We start from the raw sequence: 12,194 nt of genomic DNA, 5'->3' as shown, positions 1-12,194 counted from the left end.
TATATATATATATATATATATATATATATATATATATATACACATATATATATATATATATCAGAGGTGTGCAGTGGTGTTCTGAGATGAGGAGGCAAAGTCCTTTTTAAAAACATAAATAAAAAATCTAATGTAAATTCCTGTCCCAGTAACATGTTCTTGGTTAAATCATCAATGAACTGACTTTAGCTGAAAAATGACTCTGTTATTGTCTTCTTGCATCATTGACAAACTATTCTCCCGTTTGACTCCGTAAAGCTGCTTTGACACACAGTATTGTATAAAGCGCTATACAAATAAAAAATAAAAAAATAATTAATAAACATTACTTACACTACCAGAACAACAAAACAATTATATTTGATATTTTTACATTAACAACGTATTGTGTTTATTAAAGCCAAGTATGAATCTCATCAAGTTAGTGTTTTTAAGCATTTTACATTTATTCCAAAATAATAACTGAAGGCAGTAACAATTTAAACACAGCTATTCTTTTTAATAGTTAACTTTAATCTATTTTTGAATTTTTCGGATCATCAGTCATCAAAGCTCAGTAAATATTGGTCACAGACACTGAGATTTACTATACATTTCACCAATCTGATTACTCACTAAAAACTCCCACAGATCATGTTTTCAGGCCATTTCAAGCCTTATTTTGACATAACAAAGGGATTATATCTAAGTGTGTGAGTTGTTTACATACTTTTTTTTAAAAGAGTCTTCCCATTAATGCCGTTATATTGTTCATTCAGACTGATTCGCGAACGTGGAACGCGCATGAACACAAGAGGCGGGATTTATCGCATCAACCAATCACAGCCGATCATAACCAGCCAGATCCAATCATATCACGATGGAGGCATGTCTCCTCTCACGTGATTTTCCCCCATTCATTCTCAATTACCCTCCACCAAACTCACTGCATGCTTTAGGGGGTCTGTTAAAAGGCAATGGGCTCAGGGGAGGCGAGAGGGATGCAGACCCCCTCTGTAACTTTACCCGCTGGTGTCGCTGTTGGACAGTGTTTCTTTAGAAAAACTAGTGATTTATACACTTTTTAATGTTAGGCTATATTTTGTAATATTGGCATTGTTTTATTTTTGTACAATTTTTTTTTTTCCAATTTTTTTGTAATATTTTGAGGAGACACTGCTTCCCTTGCCTACTCGGAGGAAACGCCCCACTCTGCAATATTACAATACAAATGGACTTAAAGTTGAAGTGTGCTATATTTTGACCAGAACACGCTAGAAACCAATTAACAAGAAGCCGTAGATTTACATACAGTAGGCAAACACCGGTCATATTTTCTCCTGAAATTAAAAAATGTAGTTGTTTTGCACTCTTTGATGCTGCTAGTGGAGTAGAAATGACACACTTCACCTTTAAGACTTAATGTCACTGGGTTTTGTTTCTTTAACGTAATTTTTGCACTATACACAGATCATTTTTATGCAGTGTGTCAATGGGGAGAGTGAGCACTGGTGCTGTTTACTTTCACTTTCGATTTCGCGATTGTGCACTCTGTGTATAGGGAGCTGCATCTTACGATATAAGATATTTGTCAATGAGCTCCGGATTAGAGACCTGCGTGGGACGGATTTTTCAGAAAAACTGGATATTGATCTTTTGATTTTTTAATGTTACAGAGCCCACTCATGGCGTTCACGCACTCTCCTGGCTGCATGTTCATCACCGATCAAAAGGCAGAAACTATTTCGCCCCTCACTCTTGAGCCAGCACATTGCCCTTTGACTTTCTGCATTTCCCAGAATCCTCAGCTTTACAGTATGGCTAGCAAAAGAGCTGTTCAACAAATTCGAGCAATTGAGGAGCTTGTTGTTGAAGACCCAGGTATGAAACAGCACACTTTTGACCCCCCAAAAAAGTATTCAAATGCATAAAGACACTTAAAATGAACAAACCTCTTAGCATTATACAACAACATATCAAACAGTGTCATATTTTAATAACCAGAAAATAAGTAGTCTTTAATAAAAGTGTTTATTCATGCACACTTGAATAAGATGAGTCCAGTCCTCTTCCAGATTCAGTAGTCTAATAAAATGGAATATATTTTATATTGAGTGGGTTGCTTCATGAAGGCAAACACATTGAGATCACACGACCAGTTGTTATTAGACACTTTCACTCAATTGTGGCTGACTGTGAAAAGCACATTTCTATTTCAAATGTTTTTAGTGACAACTGACTCAAATGCAATAAATAAAAAAAATAAACAAACAAACATAGACATGCATTAACAACAATATTAACTGTAATAAATAGAAAATACATAGAAAATAAAAGAACTAAATACATAGGGGTATAAACCAACATCATTAATTCCAAACTAAATACAAAAGCATCTAAGATGAATAAAAGTTAAAGACTTTACAGTAGTTTTCAAGATAATGATATTATCTCAGATTAAAATTGTTGTGCCGTTTGGTGACTTTTTGAACATGTATGAATATGATATTTAACTAAAATAATGAATTAATTGAGAATAAAACAAATTTTATTTTCTAAAGTTTTGTCATAAAAAATACGATATTTTATCTTCCAAAATAATGTTAGCTCCCAAAATCTCCCGTAAGAAAACATTAAAAATCACACTAGAAAAATATAGTACAAATAAGTTTAATTTTTTTTAAATAAAAGAATGAAGAAGAATACTCTAATAATATCAATGTTTTTCTTAAATCTGTATATGGCCTGGGTTACTGGGTAAATACAATGAAACATTTTAAAAGAAGTCATCTCAAATCTTACTGGTGACCCAATATTTACTAGATACCTTAAAAGGTACTTCCAAATAATATCCTGGAAACTTGAATTTCTACAATGGCATTGCAAACTAAAAATATTTGTTTGAGTAATGCTACATCCACACCACTAGGTGTAAGTGTAAGTCCACAACAACATAGCCATTTTTGTTTAGTAGTTGTGCACTAATTTGTACAGTAAATGTACAAATTATTTTTTGGGATCACCGTCTGCCATTGCAATTATTATTATTATTATTTTTTTTTACTGTAATGTTTTAACAAAATTTCATAATTGGACCTTCCAAAGAAGAAGTATAGATCTGTTGCTAGTTCCGTTTCATCATGACTTTAAAGATGCATACAGTAGTAACACACAAAGTGTGGTTTGTGTGCAGGTTCAAGGGATGTCCAGGCCCTGTTCTTGCAGGATGAGCTCCTAAAGGCCTGTCTCTCGCTGTCCCATTCCTCCTCTGTTCTCATCACCACTGGTTTCCCCACACACTACATGCACAACCCCCCTGAAGAGACTGATGGCAGCTATGCTTCAAGCACTCCGCAAAGAGGTGGTCATCGTGACGGATGGGCGTGCTTTGGAGATGAATCAGCACCTCATGTGGGATGTCGTGGAGAAAGGTGCCTCCATCATTGCTGATTTAGTGTTTTTGAGATATTCTTGGGTTATGCTAACCTGATGTGATAAAGCGACACATTACTGTTTTATTGTATTTATTCATTTGTTTGGCTATTATTTGTGTTGATTTGTAACAGGTGTGATAAAGACTGCAGTGCCAGTAATACGTTTCCAGAGTAATGGCCCTGACTCGGCACTTCACTTCCTGTGCCGTGATTGAGATCCCACTAAAGCCCAGGTGTAATGTGGTTCACATCCACTGCTTTCTCTTGTGCTGCATCCTAATTCGCCCACTTATACTATACCCTAAAAGTATGCAGTCTTTTTGTGAAGAAAAAGCACATACTTTTGAGTATGTAGCAGAATAGTAGCCGAGTTCTGGGACATACTACTTTGTCATAATTGCATCTTTAACACACCGCTCTGTCACTAGTTACGTGCATCCCGTCACTGTTTAAACTGCCCTGTCAATGTGTAACATCCTTCACAATTTCATTTAATTTCCTATCGTATTGGAAAGAAATGAAAGGCAAGTTGACCTGCCAGTCACGTGTCTTTAATGCCGTGAACTCTCCTCATGTGTTTACATAATGATGCATTTAAAAGTTAATGACCAAATGTATCTTTATAAAAGTTTCGAGTTGTTGTTGTAGATATAATGCAGATAACATTTAATATATTTTTTTCCCCTCAGGTTAGATATTAATTACAAAAAACTCTTTATCTAAACCGCTCTACTTAATTGTGGGTCTCGCGTATCTGCCATGTTTGTAGTTTTGTAACCCTTTATATTCATGTTTGTAGTTCTAATCGAATCTGTGTCCAACAATATTAGCCGTTAGAGTGTGCATGGATCTGAACTTCGAATTTTTCATTGAAATAGTGTACTGTGGGATACTCATACCTTTGGAATACTCATTTTAACATACTACAATTTGGGACACACATTTTAATTTTGAATACTATTAAAGACAAATACATAGTATGTGAATTGGGACTCATCATTGGTCTAAGATCCCATGTAAGTAGTGGGTTAAACAGAGCACATTATGCAACAATGAATATTTTATTATGCAGTATTATAGCACATGACTTCATTTGTACATACTTAATTCATGTTTGATAACTGAATTCTGAAGACAAATATTTGTGTATAATGGCTGCTAAACTGTATGACTGAGCGTTGGTTGTATCATATATGATACATCTCGTCATTCTGTAGTCTCTTCTGTCTCAACTCAAATATTTCATGCCCATTTATGTAGTTATTTAGTGATTATCCTTAAAATTATAGGGGTAATATATAGTCAGCCAATCATTATAAAAAAAAATTACTCATTTCAGGGTGATGTTGTGGTTTGTTTTATGATCATGACTGTGCAATATCCCTCACTTAGTGCATTATTAAAGGGATATTCCAAATACAATACATCTTAAGCTCAATCAACAGCATTTGTGGCATATTGATTACCACAAAAAATCATATTGACTTTAAAAATAAAATAAATAAAAGCATAATTTGAGGTTACAGTGAGGCTGTGAAATGCAGAAATGTGAAGCTTATAATTGTATAAAATCACTTAAATTAATTATTCTGCTGAATTGTATGTATTATTTGAACTGTAAAGCTTGTCAGTTTTACATTCATTTTTGAGCCATTTTATTACATGTTATGTTAACACTACAACGAATTTGTTAAATCTGATGCTACTTTACACAGATAAGGTTAAGTGACTGTGTCACACTAACATCATTTGAACAAAGGTATTATTTACATCTTGTCGCTAAGCTATTGAAATAGTGAGTATATTAACGTTCCTGAATAGGCCACATTCACTGTAACAGATTTTTGCTTTTCTTCAAAGATAATGATGGATAAGAAAATGAGTTCAACATTGTCACAAATGCTGTCGATTGAGTTAAACTGAATCTGAATTATTCCTTTTTAGAAACCGATGTTAAAATGCCTGTTAATATTACTTTAAAAGTTAATTCGTCGCACAACTAGAAATGCAAGTCGATTGACAGTGCAGGTCATCCATGTTTTATGCATTCAGAAAATTTACACATTGTGCCACATTATACATACTAGACCGCAGAAAGAAGACTAGTATGCTATTCTGAACACAGCCCATGTCTTGTTTACCATGTAGTTGAACTGACATTTTTATTATGTATACTAATCAGGTTTGACCACTTGGTGGAAATAGAGTGCAGCGGACGGGCTGCCGATCTGAACTACTACAACATGAGGGGGGTGAACATCAAGTCGACCCAATAGACGAACTCTTCTTCACCACTGCCAGCATTATTGCAGACATCACTACCACAGGTAACACAGCCAGAGCTTCAGTGCTCCAAACCACTGTGGTTAACTTACACTGGAAAATGTTACTGTGTAATAAAAATGGAAGTAGTTTTTGATTTGATTGTGGTTTTATCCGAACCCTCTCTGATGTAGTCAGTGTCCTAGTCTCTTTTAACAATCACAATGCTTGAATCGCCAACTTTGTTCCCAATTAATGACAAGTTCGGTTGGCACCAGGGAGTGGTTTAATGAGATCTGTCACCCCTTTGGAACAGGATTAATTGTGTGTGTATGTATGTGTGTGTGTGTGTACAGGGATCGGGGATGGAGGTAATGAGCTTGGTATGGGCAAAGTCAAAGCAGAAGTTAAAGCATACATGCCTAATGAAAATCTGATTGCGTGTGACGTGGCTGCTGATTTTGCCATCACTGCAGGTAAGTGCACCTCACACAGAGACCGCATAATGTGTGTGCTTCCTGCTAGCTGGAAAAACAGGCCGCTGCACCTAAACACACAGCCTATGTGGTCCCACACAGTGGTTCTAAGTTTCACATCAAACCTACTTGTTCCTTATTAAGGGGGCTAAAGGAAGAATGTTAGTTTCCGATATCATAGGAAGTGCATCAGAGATGTTATTTGACATTGTCAGTGTTGCCTAGTGTCTGTCTGGTAAAAAAAAAAAAAATCCAACATTTAATCGATATTTAGGCATGTTTAAGAGTGAAATGGAAATGGAAAATATTGAGAATAATAATATAAATATCTTGAATTCTATTTTTTTGAATAGTAGTTCATTTAGATACTATATTTAAATGAATGTTTCAGATTAAATACAAGTTAAGCTGTGTTGATTTAAAAAAAAAATTGAGCTTGAGACTATTTAGTATGTATAGTCGACAGACAGATCTTGTACTGTGTGTAACTCAGAATATTTTCCCCAAAACTAATAATATAGAGCAATGCACACAGACAAACAAATAAATAACTTGGTAATTTATTCATTCATTTATTTATTTTCATGTATGTGCGCTATTTATTTTAGTATTTTACCATTGGAATACACTATTGGTCAAAATGTTGGAGTATTGTTTCTTTTTTTTATGTTTTTTTATTTAATTGTCTCTTATTCTCACCAAGGCTGCATTTATTTCATAAAAAATGCTGTTGTGAAAGAATATTACAATTTAAAATGCCTCTTTTCAGGTTTCTTTAGTGTCACATGATCTTTCAGAAATCATTCTGATATGCTGATTTGGTGTTCGGTTATTAATAACAGTTCTTAATAATATTATTGTAGAAAATGTGCTTAATATTTCTATTAATAGATTATTTGGGGGGGGGGGGGGGTTTGATGAATAGAAAGTTCAATGAACATCATTTATTTGAAATCTTTAGGAACCTTATAAATGTATTTAATATCACCTTTGATCAATTTAATGTTTTTTTTTTTATCAATTTAATGTTTTAAATCTTACCCCAAACTTTTGAATGGTAGTGTATAGTGAAAAATGCTGGAGTAATGGCTGCTGAAAATTTAGCTTTGCAATCACAGGACTAAATATCATTTTAAAATGTATTAGAACACAGTACTTTAAATTGTAATAATATTTCACAATATTGCTGTTTTTTTATTTTGATCAAATAAGTGTAGCCTTGGTGAGCATAAGAGACTTCTATCAAAAACATTTAAAAATCCAAATGATTCCAAACGGTTTGATTGTGTATAGTATATACTATCAACTATACTATTGAGGTGTCTACAGAAACTTGTATTTGCACCTCAATGATTGTGTACCATGAACAATCTTTTCTTAGCATACCTAACGTCCACTTCCTGTATAGGAGTGTCCAACTGGGGTGGCTATGCTGTCGCCTGTGCTCTGTATGTTCTCAATCTCTGTCTAATACACTGGCGGTACCTCCAGAGGGGCTTGGGTCTGTCAGCCACACCTGGTCAACAGAGCCTGTGGACGGCCTGCCTGCCCACTGTAGCCAACGAAACACAGTATTATCAAAAATAAAAGATGATGGCTGATGATTATGATGGCTAAGTTCAAGTTAAAGCATCTGTTCTTCTAAAAAAAAGTATTGCATTGCCGTTTAAGGGTGTCTCTGGAAGAGTTTATGCATGTCACCTCATAATATCACTCATTTTACTTTCAGTGGAAATCCACTGGTATAAAACTTGCAAGCGTGTCGCAGTGCTGCTTCCAGTCAACTCTGGCCATTTTTATATTTGCGGTGAACTGCAGACCACTTCAGAACCTCTGCCAGTATACCTTATAATTATCACGGCCACAACAGCTGGATCCAGCCCGTTAACCCTGTATTCACATTCCTTTCTGTTAGCCTAAATATTTTCTGTGTCCATCATGTTGTTTCTCCTCAGTGGCTGCTCTGGATTGATGCTTTAATAACACTTTTCCTGTTTTTAAAGTTCCCACTCCCACATGTGGCTTAAAATAAAAGACCATTACCACTGAATGCATTACCAAAGATTAAAGACAAATCCAGCTGCAAAGACAAAAATGACTTGATGTGGTGCTATTATTCAAAAAACAGGAGGAAGGGATGCTCCACATTTTGGTGAAATATGGCACCCGCAGCGGCAAAACGGCAAACCTAGGACTGGAGGTGGATGGATTGACCTTTCACCCTTACCATTCTGACATCATACAGCGGCTTAGAAATCTCACTCTTGCCTGACGTCATAAGCCCTATTCGCACGGGATTAGTATTACCTGGTGACCTCCAGTCATTTGTAATAATTGCGGAGGCTGTCTGTGATCTTAACCCCGTGCGAATCGGCCATGTCTGTAATTTGTAAAGTCAAAATTCCCCCGCAAATGACCTACCATATTCCGCCGAACACCGAGGTCCTGTGATAATATTAGTCCCGTGCGAATCGGCATCTCTGTGATTTGGCCAGCATTTGGCAGGTCGTATATCATTTTTCGAGGTTTTTGTTTCCTGTGCGCCTTTTTATCCATCTTTCGCGAAGAATGGAGCTGCGTTGGAGTGTTTGATAGTATTCTGGGTGCTGTCATCATATCGCTACACCATACAATTTGCAGAAAGAGAAAGCTGAAAAGGTTTTGAGGTTAACGTGTTACAAATAGATCAAGCATAAAGATATTATTTCAACCTGGTGAAATGTAAATGACACTGCGCACGAAACTATATTAGTTTCTTTTTTCTTTTTTTTATCCATCTGGACCATAGAACGGGACTCTCAAAGCCTTGACATCCGGGTATCCGGGAGATAAGTCAGTCAATTCGAGTAAAATCACAGGCTTCGCTTATCCCGTGCGAATGCACCACACGAAATTCAGATATGGGGGGGTAATTTCAAAATCACACAAGGTCCCCAGATAATACTAATCCCGTGCGAATAGGGCGAATAGTGTGGCCTGCATCACGGACACATCACATAGCCACAGGAACCAAGACACTCATCTGTGACCAGTGTCAGAGCCGACTCAACCGTTGCACATTCTCACAGATGAATACGAGTATGGGTATATAATTGAAAGAGCTGCCATTGTAAAATGTTGTTGATTCTTTATAGACAATCTACAGAGAAGTGTTTCATTTTTGTGCTTTCGGCTTATTAAACAATCTATGTTGCTTCTCACTTTAAAGCCCATTTCTTGCTGTATACAAGAATATTTGATTAAAAAAATAATAAACTATTGATTTCAAGATATTACAAACATTGTATCCACCATATACACTGAGGGACACGTCCTACTGATTATTCAGTCAACAATATGGGTTTAAAGCTGCGCTATGGAAGAGTTACTTAAAAATAATGGAAATCTATGATAAAGCTAGTACATAAAAACTACTAAAAATAATCTTAAAATAATTTTTTTTTTTTTGCCCAGTCCCGATTCACTACGATAAGCCTACGATAATGATTTACATTTTTCTGCTGTCGGGTCAGATTTGGCGGGAACATGGTTACGTCATGTCCGTGAGTATCCGGCTAGGTGGCAACTGTATCTTGCGTGGCATATTGCAACAATAACTAGTGTGTAGATTTGATCTGGTCAGCTAGCTATCGTTTAACATGGACAGTACAACTGCAAACCTGTGGAGAATCATCCATTGCAGAGAATGCAGAGATAATAAGGTAAAGTGACAAAACTCCTATCAAAACAAAATAGGACCCACAACGGAAATGACACTTATTGTTCAAATTACATTTTTTATATTTTCTGATATAGTTGTTGGAATATTTTTACTATGAGAATGTTTTGTAGTGTGACTGATCTACTCTGTAATGGTGATATCGATTACTCAAACGCAGCAACATGCAATTTTATTTTTAACCACAGTTGGCGATAGAAAGGCCAAAAGTTCTGCAGCGCTGCTTTGATGAAATCTAATTAATAGGCATAATTGTTACATTCTTTGGTTGTACCTTGTTATTGTTATATACTTGAATCATACATTATATTTATATAACATTATTCATGTTGTAGTCTAAGGAACTTAAAAAATACCACGGTATTACACACCAACTCTTGTGTATCGAGGAGTACAAGCAGCTGTTTTAGTTCAGATCCGTGTTACATAACACATTCATGTAATTTGGAAATTTGTATATTATCACTGACCTTTTTAGAGAGAAATGTCTTTCCCTCTTCCAAGGTTCAACCAAAATCAACACTGGAGAAGACCATCCCAAAACCCTTAATCATAAAGTAAAATAAACTGCAGACTTTTAATTAGTCTGGCTCTGATAACACCTGAAAGTTTTAAACATTTCTCTGGGACCAGATTAACAAGCATGAAAATAAAATAAATAGGCCAATCTCTCAATTTCTTTAAAAATGGTGCTGGATTCGTTTTGCCTGGGAATATGACTTTATACTAATTAATCCCATCTGTATTTAGGCTTCTGTTTATGCACCTTTGTTTAATTTCACAATTCTGCTTTCAGTAGAGTTTCCGAAGAAAGACCATGACTAAACAAAGAGGACTAATATATGATGAAAGTGTTTTTCTCCTGTTTGCATTAAAGGGACAGTTCTATAATCATTTATTAATTATTTAGTCATGTTTTGACTATTCATATAGGACATGTTTTCATCTTTAATAATATTATAGAAGAAAATATAATTAATAATAATAGGAGAAATGAGATAGGCAACACATACTTTAAAGCACAAAGTATGCAGGCAAGACAGCAAGAGGTCTGGTGAGTAGAGAGAGGAAACAGATTTAATCATATTTTTGCACCACATCATATATTTGCTGCAAGGGTTTGCTTTACCTATTATCTTAAGTAATTTGTGCCCTTACATTTATGACAAATACTGTTTACTCCTATATCAGTGTTTTATAATTATATATAATAGGCTATATTACATATTGTAATATTATATAATGTTGTGCGCTATCTGTCGCGCCCACTGAAGGCTCATCAGTAGATCACACGTGCGCTGAAGTGAACTAACCCTGGAAAATAACCTGCTCCGGAGCAGGTTATCTTCAGAGAGCAAGTTACTATGGTTACATACACTCTTAAAAATAAAGGTGCTTCACGATGCCATAGAATAACCTTTTTGTCTAAATGGTTCCATAAAGAACCTTTAACATCTGAAGAACCTTTCTGTTTTACAAAAGGTTCTTTGTGGCGAAAGAAGGTTCTTCAGATTACAAAAAGGTAAGAAAGAGATGGTTCTTTAAAGAACCTTTGACTGAATGGTTCTTTGTGGAACCAAAAATGGTTCTTCTATGGCATCGCTTGAAGAACCTTTTGAAGCACCTTTATTTTTAAGAGTGTACCCTGAAAGTAACCTCCGATTTTGGAACCGAAAGCCGCTTGCTTATCCTCAAACATACCCGGGTGTGTCACATAACCTGCTTTTTGGAATAGGCCTACCCCCCTGGTATTACCTGTGATCACTTCCATCATTAAAATGTAAACACTGCACCAAACACTCATCACCTTTATTTACCTCAGCGGTTTGAGCAAACAGAAGATCCATGATTTCTGTAAGTAACCATCAATCACTTCTTCCTCGTCTATTTCCCCAGGATATGAAATCAAAGTGGGAAGCTGTCCAGGTTAAAATGGTCTGTTTGGAGATGTTTGACCCTTCACACCCACACCGTGTACCTTTTCTGCTTGTCAGATGTCTGTGTGCTCCATGTCTGTCCATGTAAAAGGTGAGTATAGGCAACAAAGATACAGCTTCATTGCTTTTGTTTTCTTAGAGGAAAGGTTCACCCCAAAATAAAAATAAAAAACTATTATCATTTAGATCACCTTCATAATGTTCCAAACTTAATGACTTAATTTCTATCATGGAACACAAAATTTCATGCTGTTATTGTCCATAGGGCCATACCATTAGGGTGAGTAAATGATGACGGAATTGTCATTTTTGGGTGAAGTACATTATTAAAGGAACTGGAAACCTATGAGGTTTGAAAGCATAAATGGTTTTAGTCTTGGACAGAGAT

General features: G+C 35.7%; 1 pseudogene; it reads left to right on the top strand.

Moving 5' to 3' along the window:
- Window positions 1-1,656: 1,656 nt before the first annotated feature.
- On the top strand, window positions 1,657-7,846 carry LOC107602266 (UPF0317 protein C14orf159, mitochondrial-like; annotated as a pseudogene).
- The last annotated feature ends 4,348 nt before the right edge of the window (window positions 7,847-12,194 follow it).

The sequence above is a fragment of the Sinocyclocheilus grahami genome, unplaced genomic scaffold (genome assembly GCF_001515645.1).
Source record: "Sinocyclocheilus grahami isolate Dianchi unplaced genomic scaffold, SAMN03320097.WGS_v1.1 scaffold323.1, whole genome shotgun sequence".
NCBI classification, from domain to species: domain Eukaryota; kingdom Metazoa; phylum Chordata; class Actinopteri; order Cypriniformes; family Cyprinidae; genus Sinocyclocheilus; species Sinocyclocheilus grahami.
Note: the sequence above shows the minus strand (reverse complement) of the source record. Positions and strands in the feature narration are given on the sequence as shown.